The following is a 17323-nucleotide window of genomic DNA, read 5'->3' as shown; positions in this document are numbered from 1 at the left end:
AGTTATTTATTTGTTATGTTTAATATTTAGTACCTCTTCCCTTCACTATGATGTAAGGTCCATGTGGACCTCTACCTCAAGCCTCTAAAAGATTGCCTGGCATTTGGTAGGCATGTACCATATATTAAGTAAAAAAATTACTGAATCCTGGCTTAGATCCCCTCCAGGAATTATCACTACTGTTTTTGTTTCCTGGCACCTTATTTGTTGGTTTTTGCTCTGCTTTCTTTGCTGGGCTGCCACTAATCATCTTGGAAGGGACGTTGTATCCCATTATGTCTCTCTTGGTTTCAGCTGTAGAGTTTCTTGCTTTTGTCCATCCCAGTACTGACTGAGCTCCTTCCCTCATTCTGATAAGTCTTTGTCAAAGTCAAATGACATGAAGATCTTAATTTTTATAGCACTTACCTTGTCAACATATTTTAAGGTTTACAAATTATAGCCACTGCTTTTGATAGACACATGTAAATTTTATTAAAAAGTCCTGGTTTTCATCATAGTGAATTTGATATGTGAGTAAATTCTAGTATATACTAGGTAGGCTCTTTCCAAAATTTTACAAATTGATTTCTCATTCTACTTTGTAATTAAGATATAGGCATGAACCAACATTTGCACATAATATATGGTAGCTGATTTTGCATAAAACTCAGAAATAAATATGTGTATCTGAGATTGGAATAAAATAAATTTAACATTGTCTGTGGCTGTGAAATTCATAATCCCTGATTCTACAATGAAAGATTTGTAGAGAAAATTATCTATTCACAACCATTCCCATGTGGATCCATTTAGGGAAACTTTACTTGCAAGAATCTGTAAAAATGCTAATAAACCACATTTCTCACCAGCTTAGGCCTAGCTTTTTATTTGTTTCTGGCTTTGAGATAACTTTGAATAGGCAATATAGTGTCACCATGGGTAATGAATGATGCATGCATGAAATAGTGACCTTAAAACTGCACATTTCTCTTAAAGGAATCAATTTACACACCATTGCTGCTTAAATTTTATGAGCAATTATGTATCATGTCTTTCCTACATAAATGATAGAAAATCTATTTTAATCAACATTAATGTCCATGAAATTGTAACTTTGCTGGTGTCCATTAGCAAGGATGAAATAGATATGTGAAATAGTTTTAAGAAAACAAAGAATTTAAGGGAAAATATAGCAAATGTATAGGAAAATGCAATTTACTTCGAAAGTTAAATGCTTTGGAAAAAATACAGGAAATCTCAGCAATGTGCTTGGGGCATAATATTACTAGCAATCCTGGAAAATTCTCCAAGTGTAAGTACATTCAAACATACTGTTGTAAATTAGAAGACTTTCTAGTACTTCCCCAATCATAGCATATTATTATATTATGAGTAACTAGCTAGGTAGCTATTTTAGTTCCCTCTTTTTAAATATTTTTTCTTCTTGTTTTAGTCTTACAGAATTATGGTTTGATGCATCATTATTAAATTTTTTGCTCACTCAGAGTAATCCAATAATTCTTAGTGGCAATGCAGTGGGGCTGGATAAAATGTAGATAGATTTAGGTTTACACTCTTGATTTGTGCAGGGGCCATGCTAGTCTTCTCTGTGTCGTTCCAGTTTTAGTGTATGTGCTTCCAAAGCGAGTACAATCTTGATTTGCTACTCCTTCGCAAATATCGTCGACTTCCAACTTCCTTGCCAAAACAAAATAAAACCCAAAACGCTCTGGCCCTGAGTGAACCCAACTATCCACTTTCTTTTACCTGGATTCATATTGCATCTTATGGAATACCTTATGGAAGGTCACAAAACCAGGCTGATTGGTATCACTGTAAGTTACTTCTCACAAAACGCAAATGAGGACCGACCACCACATGAGCATCTATCTCACCCTTCGTCTGTAAGCATGCTTTCCCATGTTCTCTAGCCACTATTTCATACACTTTAAAATCTCCCTTTATCTCTTTCACCACTACCATCCCTGCACCCTTTAGTCCATGCCTTCGCCTTGTACCTCACGTAGGTAGAAGTACTCAGATAAGAAGGAATTCACTTTCCTACCAGGAGGTCTGCAGTTCTTGGCTTAGGCTCTGTGTCAGATCCCATTTCTTCACTCCCTAGTTGTGCGACCTAGGCAAATCGCTTATACTTCTTGCACCCATACATAAAGTGGTGATAAGAATACCAATCTTAGAAAGTTATTAGGAAGGTTAATATATTAATCAAATTAATACATATTAAGATAACATTCATATAACACATACGTACATATAACACATACTTACATATAACACAACGTACATATACATTGCCACTCATCAAAAATGATAGTGTATAGCAAAACAGTGTTAGCTACCACCATTGTCGTCCTTTATTATTCCCTCCGTTTGAATGGGAAAAGTGTCCTTTCTTCTGCCAAAGTTCCTCCACCTGTTCTCATCTTCTCAAAAATGTTTATCCTCCCTTTACCTATTATTTTTGGCAGATCATTAATCTTCCTCCTTTTTGTACTCTTCCCATTAGTATTTGAATAGGCTCTACTATAGAGCTCTAAAAAGTATGCTCCCCTAACTCCAAATCTCCAAATTTTACCCTGATTCCCTATGTACTTTTACTGCCAAGATTTTTAGAAGTAAAACAGGCCTGAAACTGTCCCTGGGGTTTGATCAAATCGAGAACACTGTTCCCTTCGCACCTTGTTGGCCCTTGCTGAAACACTCAACGACTGACCATCCCATCCTTGAAATTCCCTCTTTCTTTGGTTTCCATGACACCATGACGCTTCTGATTTCCTGTATGTCTCTGGCTTCTCCTGCTCAGTCTCACTTCCTGGCTCCCTTCCTGCTTAAGCTCTTGGGCTTTCTTTGTTTCTCATTCTAGGCGGTCTCTTCAGGTGAGCTCTATTATTGCCATGGATTAAAATACGATCTTTGTGCTCAGGAAGCCCACCCGTATACATTTGCACCAAAGCCCCAGGTTCCATATTTCAACCTTTTCCTCTATAATGTTCCTTTCCTCAGCATATGGCCCTCTAGTCTCTCTTCATCCAGTTTCTAAGACAGAAAGTTAGAAATCATTTTCTACATAGCTTTGTCATTACGTCTTCACCCCATCAGTATGAAGCCCTGCTGATTCTAAATCCAAACTTATTTTTAAAATTACTCTCCATTTTTACATTTCTGTTGCCACTCTCAATTAATTTTATGCATTGTTCTCATTTGAACCACACCACAACAAAGCGGGTCTATCTACAGAACACCCAGAATGATCTTTTAATATGCAAAATGGATCTCTTTCTCTGTCTTTTGACATAGAAGCATTGCCAAGAATCTTTGATTTTGCCATCAGGGACCTCAGTCATATGGCTACTGATTCCAGCATCAGTACCATTCACTCCTTGTCCTCCATGATGGCCACACTGTCCTTCCAGTTCCTGAAAGTGCAAGTTGTTTCTACCTCATAAACTTTTCACATGATATTCCCTCTGCCCAGAATGCTTTTCCTCTCACTTTTTACATTGTGAATCTTACTCAGACTTTGTGTCTTAGCTCAAGTGTCACTTCTCTGGATAAGCCTTCTTTGAGTTCCAACTTAGATTTCTCCTGTTATTTTTGTCCTGACAGCATTTATCACAAATTATGGTATAGATCAATTTATCTATTTGTCTCTTAAGCTAGTCTACAATCTCCATGAGGGCAGAGACAAGGCATGCTTTGTTCAACCTCATATTCAGTCCTCTGTAGCCTTTTAATATGGAAATAAATATATACGTACATAAATGGATGAATAAATATGAGTTTATCAGCAAGGTACCTAACCTCTCTGTGTCTCATCTATGAAGTTGGTGTAAGAATTTCTTCCTTACCAGTTTGTTCTACTAACTGATAGAGCAAGCGCTTATTGGTTAGCATGAGTTTGTTTCAAAAAAGTATTGCTTCCTCTGCTCCATCCAAGCCAGCAACCTAATATAGTAGAAAAAGCTTTAAAGTTTGATATAATGAATTGTTTTTTCAAATTTTCCAGTTATTATCTGTGTAACTCAGATAAGGTTATTTAACATCTTTGAGCTTGTTCTCTTATCCATAAAACTGATATAATGATACCTATTCCCATAAGATTATGGTTAGGATTATATTAAATTATATGTATAAAGCATCCACCATGCAGGCATTTTATAGAGGTAAATCCCCAGTTCCTAAATACCCAAGATACCATATATAGTACAATTTCCCAACATTTTTATCCAAATCACATCTGGTTTTCACACTTTTAAGCTAAAATGTTACTTCGGAGGACACATAAACGTGAAAAGTATGTGTCACCTCTCTATCTTCAGAAGGCATATGAAGCACCTGAGGAACTTAATCAAAATGCAGACTCCAGGCCACCCACTCACTGACATGTTATTCACTAGATCTGGAGTGAACCCAGGAAATTGCATTTTGATAAAGCCAACGGAGTGAATCAGATGTTTCATTAACTTCATTCTGAAGACCAGGTTTTTAATGCATCTAAATCTGAGACAGAAATATTTTCAACCCTCCTAGTGTTTGAGTGAACTATGAGTGACAAATGAGTGTAGGCTTCCTCAAAGGGCCCATTATTTCATTAAGCCTTGAAGGTTTATACATGCTGCTTTATGAAATGAACTCAATGTTGAACTTAGGAGGTATAGAGCAATTCCCTTCCCAAGGGCACTGTTCGTAGACTGTAAGTAGGTCTTCTAAGTTGTACATAAATCTTCACTTCTACATCTGTGCTTACTCTCTTGGAGATCTATCCACCAATGAAAAGAGCGATATTATGGGTTTGCATAAGTTTCAGAAATAATGCATTTCCTAAACAAAGATTTGCTATTTTGATAAACCTGAATTGTAAGCTTATGTTTTATAAAGGACATACATTAGAACAAGCATTGCTATATAGTAGTAATCATGGGATATAAAAAGATCAAGGGCAAACAAAGGAATAGTGATGTAAATAGACATTTCATGTAGTATTTTGAAAAATTTCAAGAAGGTCGCAAACATCTCTTTATAAATCAGTACCAAATACACCATTGTATTTTTCTTTTAAAATGATTTATATTAAATATTTTAAATCTCAGTGGCTTCATATGATAAATCTATTTGGTTGTCTCTTTTTAAAGCCAAAAGTGAAAAAGAAAATTGAATAAGTTACTAAGATACTCAAGACATAAAAGCCTATAAAAGCTATAAGAAATATCCCGCAGGTGCCACATGCATGTAACAAACATCCCAGACATATTTTGGCTTTTGTATAAATACTGATTTTTGCTTACTCTATAAAATATTTTAAAAGATGATTAAAATGCATAACTGTATAATAATTATATTGGTAAATATCAACCAAGTTCATAAGACATGAAAGATGATATTTATATCCTTCCATCTTGCTATATAAGATATGTTTTCCTCCAGATAGGTGAAAATAGTGTTCTGAGTTTTGAATTTATAACTAAGATGACTAAGACACATTTTTGGTTCTTTAAGAGTCAGAATAAACTTTGAACTTTGAGAGTTTTTCTTAGATTTTGCTTCTTGGTACTGACACTGAGGCAAAATTTCTCTTATGTAATTTAGAGGAATTGAAAAATAGGGTGGAAAAGAACCTCTAAAATTAAATAAAAAAAAAAGAACAGACAGAAGTAATCAATGGGGCTAGAAGTTAAAATAGAGGCTATGAAGGTAGGGTACTGTTAATAAAGGGTCATGAGGAAACTTCTGGAAGAGTGATGGAAACATTGTTGTGTGCAGGTGTATACATATATAAAATTCATCAAATAACACTCTTAAAATTTATGTTTTATTCTGTGGACAATATGCCTCAATTTAAGATAGAGTTTTAAATGCATACTTAAACTTCTGAAATTAATCTTATGTATTTCTGATGAAAAAAATATTTAAGTTGATTAAATAAAATCTCTTTTATTAAAAAAGATTGAAATCTTTAAAAGAAAATAGGAAGTCCATTCATTTGATATCAAGTTTATATTCTAATCTCTATTTTTCCCATGGGATATTTTAGTGCTTTTGGTTCCAATCATACAAAATACCTTCCTTTGTTTATTAATACACCCATTAAATGATTACTTGGTGCAAGTCTATTATGTGTCCAAAGCTCTTCTATAAATAAGACAAATTCCTGCCTTAAGGGAGCTTATTTCTTTTTGTTTTTAATTTTATTTTTTATTTTTTAAAATTTACATCCAAATTAGTTAGCATATAGTGCAACAATGATTTCAGGAGTAGATTCCTTAGTGCTCCTTACCCATTTAGCCCATTCCCCCTCCCACAATCCCTCCAGTAACCCTCAGTTCTCCATATTTATGAGTCTCTTCTGTTTTGTCCCCTCCCTGTTTTTATAATATTTTTGTTTCCCTTCCCTTAGGTTCATCTGTTTTGCCTCTTAAAGTCCTCATATGAGTGAAGTCATATGATTTTTGTCTTTCTCTGACTGACTAATTTCACTTAGCATAATACCCTTCAGTTCCATCCACATAGTTGCAAATGGCAAGATTTCATTCTTTTTGATTGCTGAGTAATATTCCATTATATATATATATATATATATATATATATATATATATATATATATATATATATATGTATACCACATCTTCTTTATCCATCCATCCATCGATGGACATTTGGGCGCTTTCCATACTTTGGCTATTGTTGATAGTGCTGCTGAAAACATGGGGGTACTTGTGTCCCTTTGAAATAGCACACCTGTATCCCATGAATAAATGCCTAGTAGTGCAATTGCTGGGTCATAGGGTAATTCTATTTTTAGTTTTTTGAGGAACCTCCATACTGTTTTCCAGAGTGGCTGCACCAGCTTGCATTCCCACCAACAATGCAAAAGAGATCCTCTTTCTCCGCATCCTCGCCAACATCTGTCCCTGCCTGAGTTGTTAATGTAGCCATTTTGACAGGTGTAAGGTGATATCTCATTGTGGTTTTGATTTGTATTTCCCTGATGATGAGTGATGTTGAGTATTTTTTCATGTGTCAGTTGGCCATCTGGATGTCTTCTTTGGAGAAGTGTCTATTCATGTCTTTCACCCATTTCTTCACTGGATTATTTGTTTTTTAGGAAGGGAGCTTATTTCTAACAGATTTTTAATCCACTAGAAATCCCAGCCACAAATAAACTAATATGAAATAAAGAAGTCTACATGTAAGCTAACATAAAAGTTCATATAAAATAGTGCTATCTAATAATAATGGTGGGGGGAAAACAGGATTATGTGATAGAAAATTATTCTAGGAATACACTTTAAATAGGCTTCTTTGTATAGAGGGTAGGTATTTGTGTTAATATAAATGTTGAGAAGGGGCCAGAATTGGGGAGGACAAAAAAGAATGTTCCAGCATAAGGGATAGCAGGAAAAAAGACCTTTAAAACAATGAATTTTGTACCTTCAGAAGTACAAAAAGAAGATTGGTGAGGCTCATCTCATTATGTGATGGGAAGAGGAAGAACAGTGGAGTTCAAGTGATATATCAAGGGGTAACAAATTTGAAGATAAAAAGTTTTGGAGATCATTATTTTATTTTTCTGTTATGTGCAAAATGTTATTCTAAGAAGCGAGAAGGAGTTGGAGGGTTTAAAGCAGGGGAGTAATGTGATCTAACTTACACATTTAAAAAATCACTTAAATGCTACATGAAGAATATGTTGCAGGAAACCCAGGGAACTGCCAGTGTGGAAAAGGGAGAAATCAACAGTAACTATACTTTGTGTACTTCATCAGTATCACACTGCAAAAAGACATCTGCAGACAGGAGGCAGTCAGTTACTCAATACAACATTATCAAGAGTCTGCAATGCGTTAGATTGTGTACTTGAGGAAACAGCATTTATGTTGGAGTCAGAGGTTGGATTCAACGCCTGGTTCTATCACTCCCATGCTTTGTGACCCTGGGAACATTACATAATCTCTGAAAGCCTGAGTGTCATCATCTACAAAACAGATACAGACTTGATGAGGATTAAATGGACAGATGTAGCACAATGCCTGGCACATAGTTATTGGTTTGCTAGTTCGGGCGGTAAGATCACTAGCACTCGTACTACTACTACCCCCAATCATTGGTAGTTGGATGTGTTTTCCACTTTTAGGAATGCTTCCTGATGCAAGAAACTCAATTAAATCTTAACCACTCTTCACATTTAGGGTGCATTTAATGTCCTTAGTCCTATAGACACAATTGAGAATCACGACTTGCTGTTCATTTTTATTTTCACTAGGGGTTTAGAAGTTTTTAAAAATAATTGTGACACATTAAAGCGAAGGGAAGAAATCCTTCTGTTTCATATCCGCAAATAGAATTGAATTTGACACACCAACTTTCAACATAAATTAGATTTCAATTTTACCCTAAGATTCTTTCTGATTTGGGAGAAATGAAGCATGGGGAAAAAATTAATAATACCACAATGCCATTTTATCATATTTTAATATAGCTCAATAGAACCTGTCCAGAAAAATATATAATTATCATATAAAACATAAGGGGGAATATTCCAGAAAAATACCTTTTCTTCTTATTGGTAAAACTATACTATGAAATAAAAACTTGTCTTAGAAGTGTAAACTTTATTGTAGTAGTTTGATTTTGTGTATTAATCTACACATAAAAATAATTATCCTTTCTGGAAGAGAAAAAGATGATTTTATCATATAAACTGATAATTTTTGAAACAATATCCATAAATAAATACCAATTTTTTAAGACCAAGAAACAGTTTGGTCTTTATGATAGATCTAGTTACAGGCTTTTAGAGAAAGTAACTAAAAACAAAGGAAAGAGTGTTGTTCCCTCTGCCTATCTCTAATTGTATCCCATGTACTGTGCTTGGGGTCATGGGCACTGCGGGGCGGGGGGGGGGGTCACTGGGCATGCACACTTCATGCCCTGACAGTCATGTTTTCACCTGGGCTGTAGGTAGGGGCAGTGATGACCAGAATTGGGGACAGAGCAATTGTAAAGTGAAGCTGGAACTGTTGGTAACACTAAAGAAAATGAACTTGTCCATATTTGTAATTCTGAAAAGGAATAGGAAAATTTGACTCAAGGGGAACTTTAGCTTTATTGATAACCTAAGAAAAATGAAGCTAGGGGGACACCTGTGTGGCTCAGTCAGTTAAGTGTCTGATTCCCTCCCTCTCTCTGCCCCTCTCCTCCTTGCACTCCCCCTCTCTCTAAATAAAATTTTTTTTAAAAGACATATTTTTTAAAAAAGAAAAATGTAGCTAGAAGAAGGTATGACAGAAATAATTTGTGGAATTACTAAGAAAGATTTTGTCTGAGGCAGTTAGTTAGGTTCCAACAGGATGTGTGGAGGCCATCAAAGAGGAACTCATGGCCAGCTATTAGGAAAGTCAGAGACCTGGCAGTACTCCAAAACAAAACCACAAGAAGCTAGATCAGACCAGACAGGCCCAAGATGGCTGTCAAAGTAGCCCAGAAACCCCTGCCAGATAAGGAAGAAAAGGCTTGAAACCCTGTTTCCAAGACATTCCTGCTGCAAGTAATGAATGTTCCACCCTCTAGTTAACAACTGTCTATAGAAGATAAAAACCCGAGCTCCAGGACATACAGCTCTTTCTCTCTCTCCCTTGAGTTCACCCACTTTTGCATCTTAAGAGTGTACTTTTGCTTTAATAAACTTTCCTGCTTGCATTGCTCATCCTCTATGTTGTGCCTGTCCTTGAGTTCTTTCTCATGAGGAGACTTAGAACCTTTGGCAACATTTTTGGGACAGGCTGTATTGAGGCCTCAGGGCTCAGGGTCTCCGCATTTCACTCAGCACCAATTTGAATGGCCAAGTCCAGACAGGTTTAACAGCATAGTTCACAACCAAGAACAAAGGATAGTTCACAGCCAAGAACAAAGGACCCAAAAGTCGGTCGGAAAATTCCTTGTCTTTTCCTGGTTACTCAAGGGTGAAACTCATTCTGAAACTTAAAGAGACTTTGTGATCCAATAGGACTATATGTCACTTTCTGAAGACAGCTAGTAACAGATAGAACTTGGCAAACACTGTATGAAAAATGCCTACAAATGTAATTTTCCCAATCAAGCTGTCTGGTAGAATGTGCTTTCATTCTATTGTTTCTGTCCTGGTATGTGTAAAAGCTCCTATAGGTAAGAGGCATCTCCAACAGATAAAAAGCAACTATAATTGAGGCACATAGTCCATCTAGGAACATTTCCCAACACAGACCCCCAATATTATCTGCTACCAATTGCAAGGAACTTGAAGATTAAAATATATTTTCCTAGTATCCTTTTATTCTATTAATGAGTTAGAGATAAAATACAAAAGAATTCTTGGCTTTATGCTCAAAAGCCATCATTCAGGTTTACTGGAGAAAAGATTCTGAAAGATACATGATCTAATGGTTTGTGTGCTTCCCCACACAACTAAGTCCCGTGTACCTGAATCTTCTTCAGATTATCTCATAACTCCGTTCCATATTTTATAATTATTAGGATCTAATATATATTCCAAATTATACAGATAGACACATCAGTTTGGGTTAGGCAGGTTTTAAAAGATGAATTCTTATGTTAGATAATGAAGGAAGAGAAGTATGGCTAAAAAGAATTGAAGACTGATGGACAATAGGTAATCTTCTAAGCGTGTGACCAGTGTCAGGGAGGAAGAATTTCCTGTCCCCTTCAAAGGTCCTTCTAGCTGGACTAAGAATCAAACTGACACAAGACAGATTTATAGGAGTAATCAAATTTAAATGTACACATATAGGGAATACATACACATATGAAATTCCAAATACCATAAGGTCAAATGAGGTATATATGTCAGTCTGAACTAAGGAGAAGAGAGACTGGGACTTCAAAAGGAAAAAATGAAATTCACAGGAAGCTGAAAAGGAAAAAAGGTAAATGGTAAACAAATGTTTACTGTGTCAATCAGAAACAATGGGACATAGAGGATTTTGATCAAAAAGGTCTTGTTGCTAGGGTCTCCTTGTCTATCATACCTAGTTTATTTAAGGTGATAAGGTGGGGAGTTAGTCATTTTCTCTACATACAGGAGGTATACATACTATTAAACTTTGATTTTCTGTTAATCTGTCTCCTGTGAATTTGATTCTTAGACAAACTAGACGAATTTTATAGGATAAGGGATAGTTTTTCCTCCTCAACATCATCATGTTCTTCCACGTTTATTTATTTTTGGGACAGAGAGAGACAGAGCATGAACGGGGGAGGGGCAGAGAGAGAGGGAGACACAGAATCGTAAACAGGCTCCAGGCTCCGAGCCATCAGCCCAGAGCCTGACGCGGGGCTCGAACTCACGGACCGCGAGATCGTGACCTGGCTGAAGTCGGACGCTCAACCGACTGCGCCACCCAGGCGCCCCTACATCATCATTTTCTAAAGTGGATCATTTCCAATATTTCTGTGCACTTATATTGTAGCTGTTTGAGGTAAAAACACAAACAAAAAAAAGTAGTTCTTATATATCTATCCAATACTTAAAACAATATCAAATAATTGTTTATTGATGTAGAGAACAAAGGCAAAAGAAATGTAGAAAAAAATTACATTTCCTTACAACTTGCAGCCCATTGACAAGTACTTGAGACAGCCAGAGTGATCTCCTCCAGGAGTGAAGCTGCCTGGATTTTAATTCTTAACTAGAGGCAAAAGGCAACCTTAGCTTCACCTTAGCCTGACCTTCAGGGTCTGCAAGTCTTCTTTAACTTATAAAAATCCCTTTGGAAGCTTCCTTTATCTCTAATTCCCAAAATATATGTTAGCAATCATCCTCCAAATATATGGCCCACTGATATACATCTGAAGGGTCTCATGACCAAAGTTTTACTAGATAGTAGTAAATGACCTTAACTTAAACAGCAGATAGCCCCTCAAGGTCCTGGAAACCTTGTTTCCAAGTTCCTTAGAGACTTGCACTATCCCTAATCCCCTCCCAACTTAAAAGTTTATAATGTCACTCCTCACAACCCCAATGCAGCTCTTTCTAACCCTGGGTCCTGTCCCCATGCTTTAACAAAACCACCTTTTTTGCACCAAAGACATTTCAATAATTCTTTCTTGGCCATTTGCTCCTGGACCCAAAACATATCACATCATTTACATTTAGTAGTACATGTTGACTAAAAGAAACTAATGAATTATTTTCTTTTGGGTCTTTTGTACAAAAGGAAATTACTATTATAATTGCTATTATATTAGAACATTTCCATTTTATGATACTTCTATGTCTTAAAATCCATTCTCTTAAAATTTCTTAGGCATTCAGGAATAATTTTTGAGACAGAGAGAGACAGAGAGAGACAGAGAAAACTCCAGACATCTTCAGAAGGCCCCTTTTAGGCTTTAGCTAAATATTATCATTGCATTCGTGTGAAGAACCTACTGAGGCTGGTAAAAGAATGATCAGAAAAGATCTGAGAGAACAATCCCTGGATGTGTCACAGGGCTTAGAAGAGTTTCTGTTCTCACCAGCCGTAGTGGAAGGCCTCATAGTTACAGGATATTGGAGAGAGTACTCAGAAGAGTTGCCTCAATAGTAGGAAAAATTAGGGTTATATGAAATGTTATTCTGGCCCTGCCTAACAGAGTTTAAAAGCAAGACCCAAAAGGGTTAAATTCTTACATATGGCTGAATCCCAGAAAAATGTTTGCGTTATTTATATGAAATACCTTTATATAATAAGGTAAACTTCACAATGTCTGGCCTCCAGTGAAAAACAGGCATGCAAAAAAGCAAGAAAATGTGGCCAAAATGAGGAGAAACATAATCCTTAAAAATAAACCCAGAAATGGGGCCCTTGGGTGGCTCAGTTGGTTGAGCATCTGACTTTGGCTCAGGTCATGATCTCACGGTTCGTGAGTTCAGGCCCCACATCGGGCTCTGTGCTGACAGCTTGGAGCCTGGAGCCTGGAGCCTGCTTCAGATTCTGTTTCTCCCTCTCTCTCTGCCCCTCCCCTGCTCACTCTCTGTTTCTGTCTCTGTCTCTCTCTCAAAAATAAACATTTAAAAAAAGCTTTAAAGGGGCGCCTGGGTGGCTCAGTGGGTTAAGTATCCAACTTCAGCTCAGGTCAAGATCTCATGGTCCGTGAGTTTGAGCCCCATGTCCTGCTCTGTGCTGTCAGTTCAGAGCTTGAAGCCTGCATCGGATTCTGTCTCCCTCTCTCTCTGCCACTCCCCCACTCACACTCTGTCTCTCTCTGTCTCTCAAAAAATGAATAAACGTTAAAATTTTTTTAAATAAGTAAAAAAATAAAAAAAGCTTTAAAAAAAATAGACCCAGAAATGTCTCAGATGATCAAATTAATGGAAAAGAACAATAAATCAGCTATTAGAATAGGAATCCATAAATGAACATTTTAAGTAGAGAGTAGAAAAGCAAACTTCATCTCCAACAGACCTAGCATACAAAATGAGTTTTAAAAAATCCTTCAGGTACAAATAAAATGATAACAATTAAAAATCTCTACCTACCCAAAGGAATGATGTGCACCAAAAATGGTAACTACATGTGTAAATATAAAAAAATGTTTTTCTTAATATTTACATCTTTTTAAAAAAAGTAATATAATATATGTAGAAGTAAAATGTATAACACCTATAACATAAGGGGAAAAAACCAGAAGGGGAAAAAAACATAAGTATATTTGTGATGGTTATTATACTAAAGGTGAAGAATGTAACCTCAATGTGGGCTGTGATAAGGTGGAGCTATTATATACAATAACACTGAAGCAACCACTGAGAGAGCCAATAATCCAACAAAGGAGATAAAATGAACTCATAAGCAATACTCAAATCAAAATAAAGGTAAAAAATAAAAAGGGAAATAAAAGATAATTGGGAAAAAGTAGCAACATATTAGATTTAAAACCAGTCTTATCAATCCCATTAAATGTAAATGGTCTAAACATACTAATTAATAGAGATTGTCAGGATGGATAAAAAAATGAAGACACCATTATGTACTGCTTAAAAGGACTCTGCCTTAAATATAGATACAAAACTAGCTTATAGGTAAAAGAATGGGTATTAACCCTTTATCAGATATAGCATTTGCAAATATCTTCTCTCACCAGTAGGTTGCCTTTTCGTATTGTTGATGGATTTCTTCACTGTGCAAATGTGGTTTTTTTTGTTTTTTGTTTTTTGTTTGGTGTAGTCCCAATAGTTTTGTTTTTGTTGTTTTGCTTTTGCTTCCCTTGCATAACAAGGTTTTTCTAGAAACATACTGCAAAGGCCAATGTCCAAGAGATTATTGCTTATGTTTTCTTTAAGGGGTTTCATGGTTTCAGGCCTCATATTTAGGTCTTTAATCCACTTTGAGTTTATTTTTGTGAATGGTGTAAGAAAGTGGTCCCATATCATTCTTTTGCATGTAACTGTCCAGTTTTCTCAGTACCATGTATTGAACAGATCATCTTTTCTCCATTATACGCTCTTGCCTTCTTTGTCATAGATTAATTGACCATGTAGGTGTGAGTTTATTTCTGGGCTCTCTATCCTGTTCCATTAATCTATGTGTCTATTTATGTGCCAGTTCCATACTATTTTGAATAATATAGCTTAGTATATCTTGAAATCTGGGATTGTGATATTCTAGCTTTGTTATTTCTTGATATTGCTTTGGCTATTCAGGGTCTTATGTGGTTCCATACAAATTTTAGGATTATTTCTTCTAGTTCTGTGAAAAAAACTATTGAGAATTTATGCAACTCAAACCAAAAAACAAATAATCTGATTAAAATGAGCATAGGAACTGAATAGACATTTTTCCAACGAACACATATAGATGGCCAATATACACCTGAAAAGATGCTTAATATCACTAATAATCAGGGAATTGCCAAATCAAGACTACAGTGAGATAACACCTTATACTGTCAGAATGGCTAATATCAAAAACACAAGAAATAACAAGTGTTGGTGAGGATGCACAGAAAAGGGAACCCTCACGCACTGTTGGTGGAAATGTAAATTGGTACAACCACTGTGGAAAACAGTATGGGAGTTCCTCAAAACATTAAAAATAGAAATACCATATGATCCAGTAATTTCACTATAGGGTATTTTGCCAAAGAAAACAAAACCACTAATTTGAAAAGATATATGGACTCCTATGTTTACTGCAGCATTGTTTACAGTAGCCAAGATATGGAAGCAACCTAAATATCCATCTACAGAGGAATGGATAAAGAAGATGGGGTACACACACACACACACATATGTGTGTATATATATATATATATATATATACACACACACACACACATATACATACACAATGGACTATTAGTGAGTCATGAAAAAGAATGAGATCTTGATGTTTGTGACAACATAGATGGACCTGGAGGGTATTATAGTAAGTGAAATAAATCAAACAAGGAAAGACAAATATCATATGATTTCACTTATATGTGGACTCTAAAGAACAAAACAAACAGAAACACAAATATAGAGAACAAATAGGTTGTTGTCAGAGGGGAAAGGGTTGAAAGCACAAGTGAAATAGGTGAAAGTAATTAAGAGGTAGACACTTCCAGTTATAAAATGAATAAATCATAGTGAAGAAAAATACAGCACAGGGAATATGGTCAATAATATTGTAATAAGGTATGCTTATTGTGGAGAGCATAGCTTAATGTATAGAATTGTCAAATGACTATTTTGTACACCTGAAACTAATATAACATCATATGCCAATAATACTTCAATTTTTTACAGATGCAAAGAATGGAAAAATGTATACCATGTTAACATTAATCAAAAGAAATCTGGAGTTTCTATATTACTGTTAGACAAAGTATGTTTCAAAATGATCTGTACATCAATTCATCCAGAGGATATAGCAATTCTAAGCATTTATGGACCTAATAAAATACACGGATTAAAAACTTATGGAACTGTAAAGAGAAATATATGTATCTATAATTATGGTACAAGATTTCATAATAATTGATAGGTTAAGTACTCACAAAAAACCAGTAAGAATATAGGAGATTTGAACAGCATTTCAATTATTTTAACCTACTTGACATTTCTTGAATGCTCCATCCAGGAAAAAGTGGGGAAAAAACATTTGTTAGAAGTGCGTTAAGAACATTAGCCAAGTAAGATCAAATGCTGTGCCATAAAAAATACTAAATAAATGTAAAATTTTTCATAAAAAATTCAAACATATATCTATGACATAGCCATTACACTCCTACATATTTACCCAAGAGAAATGGAAGTGCATTTCCATACAAAGAATTATATGTAAATGTCCATAGATATTTACCTGTTGATAGCCCCAAATTGCAACAACCCAAATATTATCAACAGGTGAAGAGATAAATAAATTGCAGTATATCCATTCAGTAAAATATTTCTCAGAAATAAAAAGCAATTATTGACACACACGAAAACATAGGTAAATCTCAAAATAATTATGCTGAAGGAAAGAAACCAGACAAAAAGAGTACATATGGTGTGATTACAGTTATATAAATTTCTAGAAAATGCAAACTAATTTACCATAACGGAAAACAAATCAGTGGTTGCTTGGGGAAAAGGATGAAAAGCAGGAGGGAGAAATTATGAAGACACCTGAGAAAACTTTTGGGTGTGATTAATATCCTCATCTTCTTGATTGCGTTATTAATTTAATGGTTGTATATGTACATCAAAACATTGAACTACACACTTGAAATATTGCATGTCAGTTATACCCTCAATAAAACTGTTTTAATAAAATAGTCACACAGTTAACCCTTGAGCATTGTAGGTAGGGTTAGGAGCACTGAACCTTCAACACTTAACTGCCAATAACATGGACGTATTTTGTAAGTTATTATATACCGTATTCATACAATAAAGTAAGCTAAAGAAAATGTTATTGAGAAAATAATAGGAGAAAATGCATTTAAAGTACTGTATTGTATTTATCAAGAAAAATTCATGTGTAATTGGACCCACGCTCTTCAAACTTGTGTTAGTCAAGGGTCAACGGTGTATGACTTCCTCCAAATTACCATTGAGTTACTTGAAATTTACACACAATGCAAAAACCTAAATACTGTGATGAAAAAAAAATGGGCAGTGGGATATACGCTTACTTTCTGTAAAGTTGCTCCTTCATTAACTTTTCTAGACGAAACAAAAATAACAGCAGGATTTTATCATGATACCTATAAAATAGTCCTTGGGAATAATTTAGGCTTATAGGAACATGCTTTCATGATTTAAACCTCTAGTGCCATTAAACGCACAGCAGAAGTAATTCATTTAATGATTCCTCAG

General features: G+C 35.3%; 1 non-coding gene across 1 annotated transcript; it reads right to left on the bottom strand.

Annotated features, from left to right (window-relative positions):
- Positions 1 to 1528: 1528 nt before the first annotated feature.
- LOC112864009 (U6 spliceosomal RNA) lies at positions 1529 to 1633 on the bottom strand. The gene has a single exon (XR_003223940.1). It is a non-coding gene; the product is annotated as a U6 spliceosomal RNA (small nuclear RNA).
- Between the last annotated feature and the right edge of the window lie 15690 nt (positions 1634 to 17323).

The sequence above is a fragment of the Puma concolor genome, chromosome B4, assembly GCF_028749965.1.
Source record: "Puma concolor isolate L17-30 chromosome B4, mPumCon1.1.hap2, whole genome shotgun sequence".
In the NCBI taxonomy this organism is placed as follows: Eukaryota; Metazoa; Chordata; class Mammalia; order Carnivora; family Felidae; genus Puma; species Puma concolor.
Note: the sequence above shows the minus strand (reverse complement) of the source record. Positions and strands in the feature narration are given on the sequence as shown.